The following is a 14,236-nucleotide window of genomic DNA, read 5'->3' on the forward strand; positions in this document are numbered from 1 at the left end:
GGCTTGAACTTCCTCCTTCATCCCCACTGCCTCTTGATTATATGTTGTTGCATGAAATTCTTCTGTGTTGGGAAATTGCTATTCACCCAAAGGCATGGTCTCGGGCTCAGAGGGTGAGTGAGGGGCAATCTCCTCTTTGTGATTTACATCCTCTAAGCAACTTCTGGAGGGTCAGGCAGGAGTTGATCCTGACTCAACAGCATTGAGTTTGAGCACGAAGTTTGAGTACCTACTGGTTTTCCCTCCATTCTCCCTTCCTGATGATCACCAAGAATTCTTCTGTACCTAAAACTCTTCTTTTTAACATTAGGGTTCCACATGCACACACACACTTAAGCACAACTAAATTTTAAAAACAGATTTTTCTTTTTTAAAAAGTTGAAAAATATAATGCTGATTTTTTTTTTTTTAGATAATGAAGAGTCTAAATTCACCGAAACTTTTGCAGACAAAATCATTCAAATGTGTATACATTGTTAGAGGACGTATCCTGTGGCTTGTTTATTTTCACTTGAAAGAGCAAATCAACCATGAATACTATTTACAATTGCGGATATTTAGAATATGACTTCAGCTGCGCCTGTCAGTTTTCCCGACTAATCTCCCCAGCAGTGTGCTGGAGGGTGGTTTGTGTTCCCTGGATGCCTGCAACACAAACTCCTTCAGCACAAATTCCTTTCTGGTTCATTTCTGAGTCGTGAGTAGTGGTGGGCTTTGCCATGACAGCTGGGGCAGATTTCAAGGGTATCCAGAGAGTACATCCCATCTTTGTCTGCCCTCGTCATTCTGTGGCAGACTGGGAGGTAAAACAATTACTCTTTCTTTTTCCTTAATTGTCATTTGTGTGGAAGTTTGCAAAGCATATTGGTCTTTAATTCAACCATTCATACACATTTTGTTTTATAACATTAATCACTTTTATCAACAATGAAATCACATTTCCCTTACTTCCTTCCACTAATTCTCATTTTCCTCAATCCTTCTATCCTACCCCTTCTTAGACAAATGCTTCTCTTTTGACTTTGTTGTTGTTGTTAGGTGTCATTAAGTCAGAGTTTCCACCAAGCTCTATGTTCCCAGTAAACCCATCTTTCAATCTATTTTGCTTTTTGAGGTTCCCCCTCTTCTACCAGCTTCTGGTTTCTAGTTTTTCCTGCTGCTTCACAGCCGTCGTGACTTCCAGTGCGACTTGCTCTTAACATTCTCAAATGTTGCCTCATTGAGGTGGTGGCTTCATTCTCTGCTTTCATATGTACAGTGAACCCAGTTCTTCCTCCCTTTCCAATCATTTTCGATTTATTGGGTTTGGAACATTTATCCCACACTCCCCAGGAATCTGAAGGGAGCTCTGGTGGCTTAGTGGGAAGAGATGGCACTGCCGATGCAAAGGGAAGCACTGGGTGGATCATTACAAACGAGGACTCACATTGAGAAGAATGGGAACCCTAGAACACGTTATTGTGCTTCATGTGAAATCTATACCTACACCAAGAAGCTGTTGTCGGAATGGAGTAAGGGAATGTTACTGATGTTGTCGTGTGCCATGGAGATGGAACGGGCCCATAGCGACCCTTCTGCAGGTTTTCAGAGGCAGTTAATCACACGGGAGGAGGTTGCCCATCCTTCTTCTGCAGAGCAGCTGGTGACCTCGAACAATGTGCCTTTGGGATTGCAGTGCAGCTTCTTGCCACTAGGCCACCAGAGCATCACATGGTTTAAAATTAGGAAGGGGCTGTGTCGGGGATGTATCGTTTCTCCATACCTATGCAATCTGTATGTTGAGCAAATAGTTTGGGAAGCTAGACTCTAGACACTTAATAACAACAACAGACTCGAGGAAGAGCAATGTGTCATTGGAAGAGGAATGTGTCGTCGACATCAGAGGAAGACTCATCAACAAGCCAAGTAATGTGGATGACACATCTTTACTTGGTGAAAGTGAGGAGGACTTGAAGCACTTGCTGCAGAAGATCAAGATCTTCAGATTTCAGTTTGGATCATATTTCAACTTCAAGAAAACAAAGTTTCTCACCACAGGACCGACAGACAACATCATGATAGATGAAGAAAGGATTGAAGCTGTTAATGATTTCTTCTGTCTTGCATCAACAATCAATCAACATCCTTGGTGCCAGCTGTCAGGAGATCAGGAGACATATTGTATTGGGAAAGTCTGTGGTCAGAGACCTCTCCAAAATACTTAAAAGCAATGATGTCAATTGGAAGACTAAGGTGTGTCTGATTTGGGCCATGGCCTTTTCAATCACTTCCTATGCTTCTGAGAACTGGACAATGAATAAGGATGACAGAAGAAGAATTAATGCCTTTGAGCTGCGGTGTTGGAGGGAAGTGCTGGGTATCCTGTGGACTGCCAGAATAACAGACATGTCTTACAAAGTGCTCCTCAGAGACAAGGGCTGACAAAGCTTAGTCTCTCATACTTTTGATATGTTGCTAAAAAAGGCTGTTTCGTGAAAAGTGCCATTGTGCTTAGAAAGATGGACTGTCAGTAAAAGAGAAATACCCACAGTGAAGCAATGAGTATTAAGTGTGTCAGAGATGATGTGGACAGGACAGGGTTCAGATCTGTTGTTCATAGGGTTGCTCTGAGTGGTACTCGACTATGATGGCACCTAACAGCAGCAACATCCAGGACTCTACTTCCCCTCATCCCCTCCCACTCCTGGCCACATTCACGAATGATTCTGTCTGTGTGCAAACCTTTCTTTAGCTTTTTTTAGTAATATTTGTTCTTTGGTGACTGACTTTGCTCTGCAGAATGTCCTCTAGACTCATCCATGTTATACGGTGTTTCACCAGTTCTCGTTTTTTAGTGCTGCATAGTTTTCTACTGTGTCTATGTACCATGGTTACTTTATTTATGCATCCATTGATGGGCATTTATTTTCATCACTTTGTTATTGTGAATCATGTTGCTTTGAACATGAACATGCATGCGTCTATTTTTGTTGCAGCTCTTACGTCTTTAGGGTGCATACTTAATAATGAGATTGCTGCATCAAATGGTCTTACTACTTCCAACTTTTTAAAGGAGGCACTAAAGAGAGCTCTGGTGGTCTAGCGGCAAGAAGCTGTGCTGCAATCCCAAAGGCTTGTGGTTCAAATCCATCAGATTCTCTGCTGGAGAAGGAGGGGCAATCTCCTCCTGTGCCAGTCAGATCTGATTTTGATTGTACATAACAAGAAAAGGAGGGGAAAAGTAAAAATTTAAAAAAAAATAAAGGAAGGACTACACTTCTTACCAAGGGAACTCTGGTGGTCTAGTGTTAAGAAGCTGTGCTGCAACCTGAAAGGCACAGAGTTTGAATTCACTAGCTGCTCAGTGGGAGAAGGATGGATGGACAATCTCCTGCTGTTTGATTTACTCCCTTGGAAAACCTGCTGACGGGTCAGCTGTGGGTTGGTTCCAACTCAACAGCATATAACAACAAACTGCTTTTGCTAGTGAATGCACCGTTTTCCATTCCTCATAGCAGTTTGTATGGGACTTTCAAACTCTCTACAATGTCCTCATCAGTATTTGTTTGCTGTCTTACTGAATTTTGTTATTGCTGAAGTGAGGCAATGGTTCGTTGAATCTCTCTGATAGCTAATGATCTTGAGCATTTCTTCATACGTTTGTTAGCCATCTGAATGTCTTTTGTGTGTGTGACACATTTATTCATGCACTTAGCCCATTTTTAAATCACATTGTTTGCCTTTTCCGTGTTGGAGTGTTGGCGTTTTCTAAGTTGTAGAGATTAATCCCCTTTCAGATATGTTATTACGGATTATGCCTTTCCTCAACCTACAGATTTTCCTATGGAAAATTCTTTTGGTTCACTTGTTGTGTGACATCCAGCATGTTTTCAGAGGCAGTTAGTCACGTGGGAGGAGACAGCCTATCTTTCTCCTGTGGAGCAAATTGATGCACTTAGGGATCTTATTTTTTTCTTTCTTTTTAAAAAATTAATTTTAATGAAAGTTTACAGAGATTTAGAGTTTCCAGTCATTCATTGTTGCACTTTTCTCCCTACCCATCCCCCCTTAATTCACTCTTCTCCTTAAAAAGTAAAAGAAAAAACTTTCATTGCTATATAATCCCTCCTCCCCCAAGTCCACTCCCCTAGGGATCTTATTTTTAAAGGTCCCAATAGTCTAGTTTATGCTGTACTGCTTGTGCATTTTCAGTTATACCTGATAGTTTATTTATGTGATAGTTTGTTCAAAATAGTCTATTGGATTAAAGGGTCCACGAAAGAGAGGAAGACCCTCATGTAGATGGATTGCCATGGCAACTGCAATAATGAGTTTGAACATGGCAGAGATTGTTGAAGATGATAGGATAGACAAACTTTCTATACGTAGGGTCTTTACAAGTGGTAGTCAACTTCATGGCACCTAACAACAACAGTAGTATTTACACCATAACTTAGAGCTTACAACTTTGTCCTCATTTTTCTTGCATGATCTTAACAGTTTTAGGTTTTACACCTACACATTTGATTCTCCTTAAGTTAGTTTTGGTATACGGTGTAAGACGTTAATTTTGTTTCCATTTTCTACAATTGAATAATCCTGTTTTGCTAGAATGATTTGCTAAAGAGACTATCTTTTCTCCATTTAATTGATTAAATCTCCTTGTTAAAGATCTTTTGTGCAAGTTGTTGTTGTTGATATGAACTGTTTTGAGTCAGAACTGACTCTTAGCTGACACTCCAGCGTGGTTTCAGAGGCTGTAAATCACACAAAAGAAATTTCCCATCTTTCTCCCAACGAGTAGCTAGTAGATTCAAACCATGTGCCTTTGTGTTGGCAGTCCAAGTGCTTACCCACTAGGTCACCACATGCATCCATGTTGTTGTTGTTGTTGATTGCTTTTAAGTTGAGAACGACTCATAGCAACCCTATGAACAAAAGGCTTGAAGACTCTACAACTATCACCATTTATCAAAGTTCATAGGGTTTCCAGAGGCATTTTAGTTAGGAAGTGGATGCCGCTCCTGCTTCCAACGCCCATCCATAAGCAGATGCATATACTTTTGGGTCCTAATTTCCAACTCAGTGGTTGGTCTATGCATCTGCTGTTGCACCAGCACCAAGCTGTTTTGACTACAGGGGCTGGACAATAGCTTTTGGGATTATGAAATGTAAAGTCTGCTACTTCGCCTTTCTTCTTCAGTAGTGCTTTACTCATATGTAGTCTTTTTCATGCAAAGTGATGATTCATTTTCCTGCCTCTTTGAAAAGTAATAATAGAAAACAACTATGTGATATCATCTCACTCCAGTAAGAATAGCAAAATTTAACAGAACAGCAAACAACAAATGCTGGCGAGGCTGTGGAGAAACTGGAACCCTTATTCACTGTTGGTGGGAGTGTAAAATGGTGCAACCACTGTGGAAGGCGGTGTGGCGCTTTCTCAAAAAGTTGCAAATAGAGATACCATTTGATCCAGAAATTCCACTACTGGGAATATACCACAAAGAAACTGTAACTGCCACCTAAGCAGATATATGCACACCCATGTTTATTGCTGCTTTGTTCACAATAGCAAAGAGCTGGAAACAACCCAAGTGCCCATCAACAAATGAATGGGTGGATAGAGAAGCTGTGGTATATTCACACAATGGAATACTATGCAGCATTGAATAACAAGGTTTTTTAAAAAAATATTATTTATTATCTTCTTTTTTGTGTGTATGTGTGTACCATCAAGTCAGATCTGACTGGTACAGGAGGAGTTTGTCCCTCCTTCTCCAGCAGAACATCTGGTGGATTCAAACTGTGCACCTCTGGGATTGCAGTGCAGCTTCTTGCCACTAGGCCACCAGAGCTCGCAGCATTGAAAAACAAGAAACTCATGAAATATTGTGCAAAACGGGTGAGCCTGAAGGATATTATGATGAGTGGAATATCTCAGTCATAAAAGGACAAATATGTCTTCCCTTCCTGTGCTGTCCTTCTACCCTTCCAAGCATGATGTCTTTTTCCAAGGACCATTGCCTATAGGCTGTTTATATCTCTAGTTAGAGTATCCCTAAGTGTTTAATACTTTGGATTACTCTTGTAAATGATCCTGTTTTCCTTCAGAGAATTCTCTTACTCTAAAGAAATCCAATTGATTTTTGTATGCTGGTCTTGTTCCCTGTCATTTGGCTGGTTGTTTCAATTAATGTCAGTAATTTTCTCGCTGAGCGTTTTGAATTTTCTCTATGGAGCATCATGTCATCTGCAAATAAGGGAGTTTTACTTCCTTTTGGCCAATTAGGAAGGCTTTTGGTTTACGTTTCTTGCTTCTCTAGCTCGGCCTTCCACTGCGGTGTTGAATAGGGTGGTGACAAAGTGCAGCCTGGCCTGCTTTCCTTCACAAGCAGAGCACCTTCAGTCTCTCGGAATTGAGAGTAATGTTAGCTGTGGGCTTTGTAGATATGCTTTTTAAAAAATTATTATTTTCATTATTATTAATTTCAATGAACATTTACAGAGATTGTGGATTTCCATCCATTCATTGTTGCACTTTTCTCCCCGCCCACGCCCACCCCCAGTTCTCTCTTCTTTAAAAGCAAAAGAAAAGCTCCTTCATTGGTATACAATTCCCCTGCACCCTCCCGCCCTCATCCCGAGAACACTCCACTCTGCAACCCTCATTCCAAACTCTTATGATAGTCATAATGCCCTAAAAGATATTACTTTTAAACTGATTTCTCCCTCATCAGCTTCAACGCAGTATACATAATTTATCCAGTTTTTCTCAGTCTTACCCCCACCCTGATGTCAGTCCCGTTCTACAACAGTGGCACCATGCAGTATTTGGCCTTTTGTGACTGAGATATTTCACTCAGCATAATGTTCTCCAGAGTCACCCATTTTGAATAATATTGCATGAGGTCCTTGTTTTTCAATGCAGCGTAGTATTCCATTGTGTGAATATACCACAGCTTCTCTATCCATTCGTTTGATGAGCACTTGGGTTGTTTCCAACTCCTTGCTATAGTGAACAAGGCTGTGATAGACATGGGTGTGCATATATCTGCTTGGATGTCAGTTATAGTCTCTTTAGGGTGTAGATATGCTTTTAGTGATGTTGAAAATTTTCCCTTTGCCCCATATTTTTTTAACTGTATTTATTGAGAAAAGGGTGTTGAATTGTGTCATATCCTTTTTCTGTATCAATAAACATGATCATTTCCCCCCTTGTGTTTTATTGATGTGATAGGTTACATAAGAAAATGAATTTCCTAATGTTGAAACATTCTTGCATATCTAGTATGAATCTTATCTGATCATGATGATTTTCTTTTTAAGAATTTTTGCGTCTATGTTCATGAGGGATTGTGTGTACCATCGAGTCGGAACTGACTCATAGCTGACCCTCTGGCAGGTTTTTAGAGCCAGGAATCTCACAGGAAGAGACATTAGTTTATAATTTTGTAATTAAGGACTGTTTTTACCTAACTTTGATATCAGGGCTATACTTGCTTCATAGAATGAGTTCTTGAATATTACATCTTTTTCTCTATTCTGAAATAGCTTCGGGTAGAATTGGGTCAGTTCTTCTCTGAACATTTCCTAGAATTCACCAATGAAGTCATCTAGGCCAGGACTTTGTTTTTGTTAAGAGTGTTTTTATCACCTGTTCTAGTTCTTTTTTTGGATGGGTCTCTAAGTTTTTACCTCAGTCTGGGCAGTGTGGCCAGCAGTGTGGTTCTAATCTTTGCTCATTTCCTCTAGATTCTCACACTTGTTGGAGTTCAGTTCTTCATAGCATTCTATTATTTCCTTTTGTTTCTGTTTGATTCTATTGTGATACATCCATTTCATTTATTTTTAGTATTTTTGCATCCTTTCCTTTGTTAGATTTTCCAGTGGCAAATAAGAAATAAAAGCAAGAGAGACAGAAGAAGGCATCTTGGTGGGTGTGCAGAGGCCTAATTGGCCCTCTTGCCACGGCTGTATAGTGTGAAGGCAAGCAGGTGAGGTTGGGCCAGTCTCTGCCAGGCCAGAAGGTTGCTGGGGTTGCAGTGTCTGATGAGGGCCATTTCTGTTTGTCTGAGAGATGGCTGAGGGTGAGATCTCAAGCCGAAAGAGCCTTCACTGGGCAGAGCATAAGGTGTGGTATCAGGCTATGTACTGCATCTCTGATGGCCCAGAGGGCATTGATGGGTGGGACACCCAGTCTGGGACAGAGTCTGGGCTCGCTTTAGAGGTTCTTAGGAAAGTCTGCCTAACCAGGGTTGGCTGGTATCTTTGCCAGTCTAGGGCATGAGTATAGGCAGGGCACATAGTCATACACGGCTCACTCTGCTGAGTGAGTACGTAACACACATGTTTCCAGATGCAAGGTTGGCGTGCATCTAGGGCCAGCTCCACAAAGCTTCTGCCAGAGCAGGTGCCGGTGGGCAGCCAGCCCGATGAGGGGAAGCACATGCACCTTCCCATGGGGCCCACATGTCCCTGATGCTAAGCCTATAGGGGCATCTTGCCAGGAACAGTTGCTGCCAGCCTGCAAATAGAAAGGATGACACGCTCTGCTGACCCCAGGTATCAGAGTGCACAGAGATGGTGAAGCTCTAGACGTGGGTGTTATAAGGTCTCAGTGCCGAATCCACTGAGGCATCCACTTAGGGTCAATGTGGAGGGTCAGAGATCCTGGCCAGAGATGGTACCTCGGTCAGTCTAGAAGTTGACTGCAGGTTAGGGCACGCTCACCTGTCACTCAGAGGCAGAGTGTATGTCTCTGAAGCTCCATGTGTGTGTGAGAGAGAAGTTAGAGAGGGGGAGAGAAAAGAGAGAGAGATAGGGAGAGAGAAAAAGAGAGAGAGGAGACGGTAGAGGGGGAGAGAGGGAGAGAGAAAAAGAGAGAGCGAGGGGGAGAGAGGGAGAGAGAAAAAGAGAAGAGAGGGAGAGGAAAAAAGAGGGAGAGGAGAAGGTAAAGGGGGGGAGAGAGGGAGAGAGAAAAAGAGAAGAGAGGGAGAGGAAAAAAGAGAGAGAGGAGAAGGTAAAGGGGGGGAGAGAGGGAGAGAGAAAAAGAGGGGGAGAGAGAGAAAGAGGGAGAGAGGAAGAGAGAAGGAAGAGAGGAGAGAGGGAGAAGGGAAGAGAGGGAGAGAGGAGAAAGAGAGGAGAGAGAAGGGAGAAAGGGGGGAGAGAGAGTGAAAGAGGGGAGAGGGGTTTGGAGAGAGAAGAGTGAGGGGCAGAAGGGGAGCAGGAGGGGGAGAAAGAGAGAGGGGAGGAGGGGAACAAGAGGGAAGAGGAGGGGAGAGAGGAGAGAAAGAAAGAAGAGAGGGGAGAGAGGGGGAGGGAGAGCCAAGAGAGAGAGAGATTAATAAAAATTGTGATGTCTAATAGTGTACAACTGTGAAAATAGAAGGATTACTAGCAAGATGTGTACAAAAATCCAAAGGAGGAAGGGAAGAGGGAGACTGAGGCCAGGAATGGGGGGTGGGAAAGAACGAGGTCTCAGAATTTGGTGTGCGGAGGAAGGGAGTGAAAAGGGACGTGAAAAGGCAAGGTAATGGTGGGCACGGATCAATGGGGATTGATTTTATAAAATACAGTATATGGGGATGATTGTATGAAACATAATGTGAATATAGGAACGTGTGAAACAAAATGTATATAAATGAAACACGATGTATATAAGCAAAAGACAATGTATACAAATTTTGTTTGCAAACCAATATAAAATAAAAAGAATTTTAAAAAAGAAAAAAAAAGGTGATGTCTGTTTAAAAAGGATGTTGTTGTTATGTGCTGTGGAGTCGCTTGTGACTCATAGCGACCCTGTGTACAACAGCCCTAAACTCTACTCAGTCCTGTGCCAAACGCACTGCCTCTGACACTCCCATCCTGATTACCCCAGTCACTGAATCAATCCACTTCATTGAGGGCCTTCCCCTCCTGCGCTGTCCCTCCACCCTCCCATGCATGATGTCCCTCTCCAAGGACTGGTCCTTCCTTACAACATTTCCAAAGTATGTCAGATGAAGCCTCAGAATCCAGGATGAATCTGTTTGTTTCCCTAGCAGTCCATGGTACAATCAATACTCTTCTCCAGCACCACAGCTCAAAGGCATCAATTCTCCTTTTATCTTCCTTACTCATTGTCCAACTCTCTGATGCATGACAAGTGATTGCAAAGACCGTGGCCTGTATCAGATGCACCTTAGTCTCCAGAGAGACACATGCAATTAAAAAGGATATATGATTAGCTATTATTGTCATAATAGGAGTCCAGAACGAAGGCTGCACAGTGGAGTGGACTTGGGGGAAGGGATTGTATAACCATTAAAAAAATTTTTTCTTTGACTTTTCAAAGAGAAGAGATAATTGGGGGGGGAGGGGTGGGGAGGGAGAAAAGTGCAACAAGGAATGAATAGAAATCCAAAGTCTCTGTAAACTTTCATTAAAATCAATTGAAAATAAAAAAAAATTTAAATAAAAGGTGCTGTCCTGTCCAGTCCTTCACAGTCATTGTTTTGTCTGTCTCCTCATTTGTTTTGTTCCCTTTCTTCTTCCAGTCAATGTTTGAGCTTCTTCTCACTCCTTTGGAACTCAAGGTTTCAGGGTCAACTTCTGTACCTGTGACCTTTGTTCCCTTTGTCTCAGCTGTAGGCGCTCTGGGATGCTGTCTGCTTTGCCTACCATGCTATCTTGCTGGAAACGCTTCTACACATTTATGTGGAAAGGAGAATATTCATGATATAGCCTCACATTTTCTTCCATAGATAGAGTCTATCTTTCCGTCCACTTAAGTCACAATGCCCTCCTGAGTTTATGTGTACGTTCCTGCTTGGTGCCTTGAGTTGATTCTGACTCCCACCGACTGTATGTACAGCAGGACGTAACACTGCCCAGCACTGCGCCCACCTTCCAGGATTGCTGTTTGAGCCCGTTGCTGCCCCGACTCTGTTCATTTATCTTACTGAGGGGTTTTCATTCTTTCACTAGCTCTCAGCTTGGCCAGGCATGATGTCCTTCCCCAAGGCCCTTCCTGATAACACGTTCAAGGTATGTGTGACAACACCTGGATATCGTCACTTCTAAGAAGCATCCTAGCTGTACTTTTTCCAAGACAGATTTGTTGTTCTCTTGGAAACACATAGTATATTACATTTTCTTTGCCAAACGCATAATTCAAAGGCATCAATTCTTCTTTAATCTTCCTTTACTCGTTGTCTAATGTTCTCATGCATTTGACGCAGTGAAATACCATGGCTTTATCCAGCTTTAGTCCTCACACGGCTGCATTTGCATTTTCACACACACAGTCTTTCGCTCTTTGCTTTTGAATTGGAACTAACCAGAAGCTGACCCTCCATTGGGTTCCTGAGGCATGAAATAACACAAGAGGTGGCCTTGAACTGCTAGAGAGACTTGACCTTGGGGTGAGCAGCACAACTCCTCAGGGAGCATGGTGCCAAACAAACAAAAAACAAAACCAAAACAAAAAACCCACACACCCCAGACAAAAAAACCAACAACAACCCTCAAACTCATTGCTGTTCAACTGGAACCGACTCACAGCTTACCCTCCAGCCAGTTTTCAGAGGCTGTAAATGTCAAGGGAGGAGATTTCTCATCTTTTGTCTGAGGAGCATCTAGTAGATTTGAACCAGCTGCTTTTGGGTTGGCAGTATAACTCCTTATCCACTAGGCCACCAGAGTTCCATTTTAACCAATGAAATAAGCCTTTGCAGCAGATTTGTCCAATGTAATAGGCTGTTTTATTTCTGTGTGTTGGTTCAATGGATGGATGTTGATTGTGGATCCCAACAAAGTGAAATCCTCTACAACTTCAATATTTTCTCTGTTTACTGTGCTGGTGTGTAGATGTTGTTGTTGTTTTTAGGAGCCATGGAGCAAAGAATGACTCATAGCGACCCTGTGAAGGACAGATTTGAGCCCTGTCCTGTCCTGTGCCACCCTCACAATGCCTGACACACTTGAGCCCAGTGCTGCAGTCACTGTGTCAATCCACCTGGTTGAAGGTTTTCCTCTCTTTTGCCATCCCTCCACCTGCCCTCTCCAATGAATGGTCTCTCCTAGCAACACGCCCAAAGCAATGAGACCAAGTTCTACCATCGGTGCGCAAGCCACCAGCCAAGCACTTAATGATCACTTTCTGTGTTTTTCAGGTTCCCTTTCACTTTCTGTTGTTCCTGATTGTGGGAATAGTGCAGAGCCTCAAATTTGGAAAGGAAAAAAAAAATCCAGTTCGAAATGTTTTTGAAGAACGGCCAAGCAGCACTGCTTTTCCAAATGACAAGTTTGATTCCATTGTAGGGTTTTTTAAAAAAGCTTTTGTTTATTTTTGTTAATTATTGAACTTTGATTTCAAGGCTTACTCACTGAATAAATATTCGTAAATCAGTTGGTTAGGAAGAACAGAGACACGAAATCATCTGGAAACATGAATCATGCAGTGTGTTCTCATGAGAAGAGTCCTGGACTGAGGACGAGGAATGCTGGTGTTACTTCTGGACCTGCCACCATGGAGCTATGTGACTTGGGAAGCTCTCTCCCCTCGGTGGGTCTTTCTCTGTCAGATTAAATGGGAGTGTACTTCGGGGGAGGGGCAGTTATTGGTTCTGGTTGCCTGGTTTTTAGTTCCTCTTTTTTTCTGCTAATAGCACTTTGTGCTTTCTTGGGGAGTCACCCCTCTTCCACTCTTGGATTAATTGTGGCAGATGATGTCCCACAACAAACTTCGGATTTGGGATCTTCTCTGTAGTGGGTGGAGTGGAAAAGCCATGAAGGAACTATTCAAAATGACATTTTCATATGTAAAATTAAGAGTGGCTGGGAAACAAACTATTCTGTATTCCATCAGTCAGCTATCGCTGTGTAACAAACCACCATAAAACAGAGCTGTTTAAAAAATCACAAACTTTTTCTGTTTCTGCGAACAAGGAGTCTAGACTGAGACTTCCACTGTTAAATTTTACCCACAACTACTTGCTATGTGAACTCCTCCACCTTTGGCCACTCACTTCCTGGTCGCTCCCTTCTTCAAGGCTAGTGACAGTGTCTTTCCAGCTTGTCTGCTGGAAAAATGACTGTTAAGTCACTGTTTTACCCATGATGACTCCACGTGACAGAGTTGAGTTGCCCTATTGGGTTTCTCAGACTGTAATCTTCACGGAACAGATTGTCTTGTCTCTTCTTCTTCAGAGTGGAGTTTGAACTCCTGACCTTTCAGTTTGCCGCTGAATACTCTCTTATATAGCTATACGGTATTGGAGAAGAGTATTATCCCATGGGCTGACAAAAGAACAAAGAGTTATGTCCTGGAAAAAGTACAGCCAGAGTCCTCCTTGGAGGCAAAGGTGATAAAGCTTTATCTCACATACTATGGGCATGTTGTTAAGAGAGGTTATTTCGTAGAAAGGTATATTGTGCTTGGAAAGGTAGAGAGTAAGGGAAAGACCCTCAATGAGATGGATTGACATGGTGACTGCAGCGATGGGCTCAAGTGTGTCAGAGTCTGTGAGGATGGCACAAAATCGAACAGGGGGCAGATCTGTTGTTCTGAGGGCTGCTATGAGCTGTGCTCATTCGATGGCCTCTAACTACACCAACAATGGGAGCTTTGGTGGTCTAGTGACAAGGAGTTGATGCCAACCTAAAGATGTGGTCTGAACCCAACACATGCTTTGTAGGGGAAAGATAGCCAATATCCTCTTGAGTGTTTTACAGTTTTTGAAAACTTGCTGCAAGGCCAGCTATGAGCTGTTTTTTACTTAACGGTACATGACAACAACACTAAGAGGTCATGGGACTAGATACATCATTGCTAACGTCAGATGGATTTTAGCCAAAAGTAGAGACTACCAGAGGAATGTCTACTTGTGTTTCATTGACTATGCAAAGCCATTTGATTGCATGGATCACTACAAATTGTGCCTAACCTTGAGAAGAATGGGAACACCCAGGACACCCGATTGTGCTCATGCAAAACCTATACTTGGACGAGGAGGCAGTCGTCAGAACAAAGCATGGAAACACTGCATAATTAAAAATCAAGAAAGGAGTGCATCAGGGTATGTTTGCATAACAGATCATTCAAGAGGCTGGACTTTCTGAGGAGGTATGTGGCATCAGGATTGGTGGAAAACTCATCAACAACTTGCATTATGAAGATGGCACAACCTTACTTACTGAAACTGAGGAGTGCCTGAGATTTTTGGTGCAGAAATTCAAGGACTGTAGTCTTCGATATGGATTGAAGCTCAAC

Source organism: Elephantulus edwardii, unplaced genomic scaffold (genome assembly GCF_000299155.1).
Source record: "Elephantulus edwardii isolate Elephantulus edwardi_28Jun2011 unplaced genomic scaffold, EleEdw1.0 scaffold00024, whole genome shotgun sequence".
NCBI lineage: Eukaryota > Metazoa > Chordata > Mammalia > Macroscelidea > Macroscelididae > Elephantulus > Elephantulus edwardii.